Genomic DNA, 5,604 nt, shown 5'->3' on the forward strand with positions numbered 1-5,604 from the left:
TTGGCAGCCGGTGTCAAGTGGAGTGCCCCAGGGGTCGGTCCTGGGGCCGGTTTTGTTCAATATCTTCATAAATGATCTGGAGGATGGTGTGGATTGCACTCTCAGCAAATTTGCGGATGATACTAAACTGGGAGGAGTGGCAGACACACTGGAGGGCAGGGATAGGATACAGAGGGACCTAGACAAATTGGAGGATTGGGCCAAAAGAAATCTGATGAGGTTCAATAAGGATAAGTGCAGGGTCCTGCACTTAGGACGGAAGAACCCAATGCACCGCTACAGACTAGGGACCGAATGGCTAGGCAGCAGTTCTGCGGAAAAGGACCTAGGGGTGACAGTGGACGAGAAGCTGGATATGAGTCAGCAGTGTGCCCTTGTTGCCAAGAAGGCCAATGGCATTTTGGGATGCATAAGTAGGAGCATAGTGAGCAGATCGAGGGACGTGATCATCCCCCTCTATTCGACATTGGTGAGGCCTCATCTGGAGTACTGTGTCCAGTTTTGGGTCCCACACTACAAGAAGGATGTGGATAAATTGGAAAGAGTCCAGCGAAGGGCAACAAAAATGATTAGGGGTCTGGAACACATGACTTATGAGGAGAGGCTGAGGGAACTGGGATTGTTTAGTCTGCGGAAGAGAAGAATGAGGGGGGATTTGATAGCTGCTTTCAACTACCTGAGAGGAGGTTCCAGAGAGGATGGTTCTAGACTATTCTCAGTGGTGGAAGAGGACAGGACAAGGAGTAATGGTCTCAAGTTGCAGTGGGGGAGGTTTAGGTTGGATATTAGGAAAAACTTTTTCACTAGGAGGGTGGTGAAACACTGGAATGCGTTGCCTAGGGAGGTGGTGGAATCTCCTTCCTTAGAAGTTTTTAAGGTCAGGCTTGACAAAGCCCTGGCTGGGATGATTTAATTGGGGATGGGTCCTGCTTTTGAGCAGGGGGTTGGACTAGATGACCTCCTGAGGTCCCTTCCAACCCTGATATTCTATGATTCTATGATTCTATGTAATGTAACTCACTGTTAATTAGGGAGAACTTTTTTGAGGTGGCAAGGGACAAAGATACCCATTGGAACAAATTCAGAGGTAATATGTAAAGTTGTCTAAAACAATCTCCTCACAGTCCCTTAGATATTGGTAATAGATTTAAGGTAATCTTAATTGATCTGACTTATGTGCAGGAGTGCTATATCAAGGAGTTAGGACATATACACTGAAGTAGCATCCATGAGCATCTCTCTCCTGCCTCCTCAGCATGTAAGTGTCACCATCTCAGATTCCCTTATGCATTAAATCTAGGAGAGTTTGAAACAAATTCAAATGTGACTAGGAAAGTCTAGAGAGTGTGGTGCAACTTACAGTCTAAGGGCACAAGAAGAACCCATATCCTATACCAATTTAGACTCTCTCTAGACTTAGACTCTTTTACACTCAGATTTAATTTATTTAGACTCCTCTAGACACGCCAGGTCAATTTTAGAGGTAATGTGTAAATTAGACCCCACAAATACTAACTAGACTTCTTAAGGGCTGCTTTCATTCACTCTGTTTTAACATACTCCTCCTTCTGGACCCTTCATGGGTAGGCTACACTAACTTAGACTCTCTAACACATCAGTAGAGTGGATGTAAGTAGGTCTAAGGGATTCTGAATGAAATGGAACTTAAGTTTTTGCAGAGGTGTAGAGATTACAAAGACCCAACATACTGTGCTTGGGATGAATGTCAGACAATCTGTTTCCTGTTTATACAGACTTATTTCCTTGCTCTTTGCCCCCTGGTGGCCACTCTAAACATTCACAGCTCGCACCACATCCCTCCTTCTGGAAAGGAAAGGCTGATAAAACCTTTATCCAAACTTTAAAGAACAACATACAACAGGAACAATATATCAAAACACAAACCAAGAATAAAAAGGTCTCTGACAGACAGGGTAGACTGCCTGACCTTTCAGCTTTACGTCAGGGATTTAGTCTGCCATGATAAGATATTCGGCCATTCGTCCTCTAAGCACATGCTCTGGCAGGTCTCAGCAAGCCGAGCAGGTGTCAAGCTAGCATCCAAGGTAGTAGGGAGACCAACTGTACCTCTGTTATTCTAGGGCAACCTGGCCAAAGTGGAGCGGGCACCACAGCTACGGGGCACAAGGGCCGGCACCCCAAATCCACTGCTGCAAAATTCTTCTGCCAAACAAGCCACCCAAAGCAGAATAAACTGGGAAACTGAGCACAGACTCATGCATTGGCCTGACCAATGCTAACAACCCAAGGTAGCATGATATTTCAAAAAGAACATCAGCATCAGTGGGCATGGAAAAGCCCAGATGGAGTCACACTGAATCATAATGATAATGGTATTGATGGATACAAGAAAAATCTTCAATGATGTAGCAATAATAGGAGAATGAATCATTTGCAGAGGCTCAGACCATCATATGTTGTGCTCAAAACTATGCACTGACAATGTCTACAAAGACTGAGTCAAGAGAAGCCAGAAACTGAAATGAAAATGGCACTTCAACAAAGAGGCATTTGCACGGGAAGTGAGTGAAATGGACCTCGAGTGCAAGGTCAACAAGGACATCGATAAAAAGAAAAGGAGTACTTGTGGCACCTTAGAGACTAACCAATTAGTCTCTAAGGTGCCACAAGTACTCCTTTTCTTTTTGCAAAGACAGACTAACACGGCTGTTACTCTGAAAAAAGGACATCGATGAGGACTATGAAGAGTTCACCTTACAGATAATCTCAACAGATAAAAAGGCAAAGGCATTGAAAACCCTTGGATGCAAGCAGAGGATCAGCAAGGAAACTGTGAATCTAATGACAAGGAGGGCGTGCATGAAATTAGAAGGAAAAATGGGTGAAGAATACAGAACACTGTGCAAAGAAATTCACATGAAGATCAAAGAAGACTGTGAAGATTTTAGAAAGAAAAAATTGAGAGAGGCTGCCGAAAAGAAGGAGAGTCTGAAGAAGGTACAAAGAGACATTAGGCTGAAACAGGTTATTCCGGCAGCACTGAAAGATGAAAATGGTGAAAGGACATTGGAAAGAAGCAAGATGAACAAAATATCTACAAAATTCTACAATGATCTCTACTCCATGCATTTCAATGTCCAGTATACACCATCAAGGCAGCAGGCTACAGAAGTTCCCAATGTTATGTGGGAAGAAAATCAAATATGCAGTTCGTAACAAAAAAGAGCCTGGGAACGATATTTGGCCAGAATATCTCAAAGCAGAAGAAGATTCTCTCTTCAAAGCATTGGCACAATAGTTCACCATCTACATCAATAGCAAGTGTGCTCCAGAGGCATGGAAGAAATCAAAAACAATACTATTGATGAAGAAAGGTGATCTAGAAGAATTGAGCAACTAGCATCCAATCACACTGCTCTCACAAGTGTATAAAGTCTTCACCTGTGTCATACTCAATCGAATTAAGAAGGATCTTGAAATGTATGAGAGCAGAAAACAAGCCTGTTTCTGCTCAGAGTATTCGACAATTGATCACATCCATTCAGTTCGGCAGCTCATCAAAAAATGCAATATATACAAAGTACCATTGCGTATTACATTTGTGGACTACAAAAAGGTCCATCTAGCCCAGTATCCTATCTTCCGACAGTGGTCAATGCCAGGTGCCCCAGAGGAATGAACAGAACAGGTAATCATCAAGTGATCCATCCGCTGTTGCTAATTCCCAGCTTCTGGCAAATAGAGGCTAGGGACACCATCCCTGCCCATGCTGGCTAATAACCATTGATCGACCTATCCTCCAGGAATTTACCTAGTTCTTTTTTGAACCCTGTTATAGTCTTGGCCTTCACAACATTCTCTGGCAAAGAGTTCCACAGGTTGACTGTGCGTTGTGTGAAGAAATACTTCCTTGTGTGTGTTTTAAACCTGCTGCCTATTAATTTCATTTGGTGACCCCTAGTTCTTGTGTTACGAGAAGGAATAAACAACACTTCCTTACCTACTTTCTTTACACCAGTCATGATTTTATAGACCTCTATCATACCCCAACTTAGTCGTCTCTTTTCCAAGCAGAACAGTCCCAGTTTTATTAAGTTCTCCTTGTGAGGAAGCCGTTCCATACTCTAATAATTTTTGTTGCCCTTTCCTGAACCTTTTCCAATTCCAATCTACCTTTTCTGAGATGGGGTGACCATATCTGCACAAGATGTGGGCATCCCATGGATTCATGTAGAGACAATATGATATTTTCTGTCTTCTTATCTATGCCTTTCTTAAGGATTCCCAGCATTCTGTTTGCTTTTTTGACTGCTGATGCACACTGAGTGGATGTTTTCAGACAACTATCCACAATGACTCCAAGATCTCTTTCTTCAGTGGTAACAGCTAATTTAGACCCCATCATTTCATATGTATAGTTGGGATTATGTTTTCCAATGGGCATTACTTTGCATTTATCAACAGTGAATTTCATCTGCCATTTTGTTGCCCAGTCACCCAGTTTTTAAAGATCCTTTTGTAGCTCTTCACAGTCTGCCTGGGACTTAACTATCTTGAGTAGTTTTGTATCATCTGCAAATTTTGCCACCTCACTGTTTACCACTTTTTTCAAATCATTTATGAATATGTTGAATAGCACTGGTCCCAGTACAGACCACCTGGGGGACACCACTATCTACCTCTCTCCATTCCGAAAACTGACCATTTATACCTACCCTTTGTTTCCTATCTTTTAACCAGTTACCAATCCATGAGAGGATCTTCCCTCTTATCCCATGATAGCTTACTTTGCTTAAGAGCCTTTGGTGAGGAACCTTGTCAAAGACATTCTGAAAATGTAAGCACACTATATCCACTGGATCCCCCTTGTCCACATGCTTATTGACCCCAATGGGAGCTGCGGGGGCAGCGCCTGCAGGTTGAGGCAGCGTGCAGAGCTGCCTGGCCGCACCTCCACCTAGGAGCAGCAGGGACATGTCGCTGCGTGCGGGGAGCCACCCAAGGTAAGCGCCGCCCAGATGCAGCACCCCAAAACTCCTCCTGCGCCCCAACCCTCTGCCCCTAGCCCCCTCCCACATGCAAACTCCCTCCCTCCATTGGTAAGTATAACTCTTAGTTAATCAGATCCTTTGTTCATATGATTATGCCAATAATTTAATATTGCTTCATGATTTTACTGATATTAATAAACTCGATGATTAGGTAAAAAGTGCCATTATGCTTAAAGATATTATTGCCATGTCAATGGCAAGACCCTCCCCCTTCTATCTCAATTAAGGAATTGTTATTGCATAGGAATGAAGTAGCCTCTTTAGATGCATTAATGCTTGGGAACATGTCAGTCATTTGGGAAGACTTCCTAGAAATGAGATAGGGCCTCATGTTTGACAAAGATACAGCACAGTCATCCATTGTTTTCTTACTTCCACTTTTTTCTGTTTAATTTCCTAATACAAGCTCTTTTGTGCCATCTCTTCTTGTATCCAGTTGTTTTAATAAGGCTGAAGGAAAATGGAAAATAAGTATTTCTATGTCATATAGTATGTAAGCTATTCCTAAAATCTTACTGGAAAAGGCAGGGCTCTAAGGCGTTCTTTGGACTTTTCACTGAATCTGCTATAT

The 5,604-nt window shown here is 42.8% G+C and overlaps 1 pseudogene; it reads left to right on the top strand.

The window, feature by feature from the left end:
- The first annotated feature begins 2,841 nt into the window (after positions 1–2,841).
- Positions 2,842–3,661, top strand: LOC144261906 (uncharacterized; annotated as a pseudogene).
- The last annotated feature ends 1,943 nt before the right edge of the window (positions 3,662–5,604 follow it).

Source organism: Eretmochelys imbricata, chromosome 1 (assembly GCF_965152235.1).
Source record: "Eretmochelys imbricata isolate rEreImb1 chromosome 1, rEreImb1.hap1, whole genome shotgun sequence".
NCBI classification, from domain to species: Eukaryota; Metazoa; Chordata; order Testudines; family Cheloniidae; genus Eretmochelys; species Eretmochelys imbricata.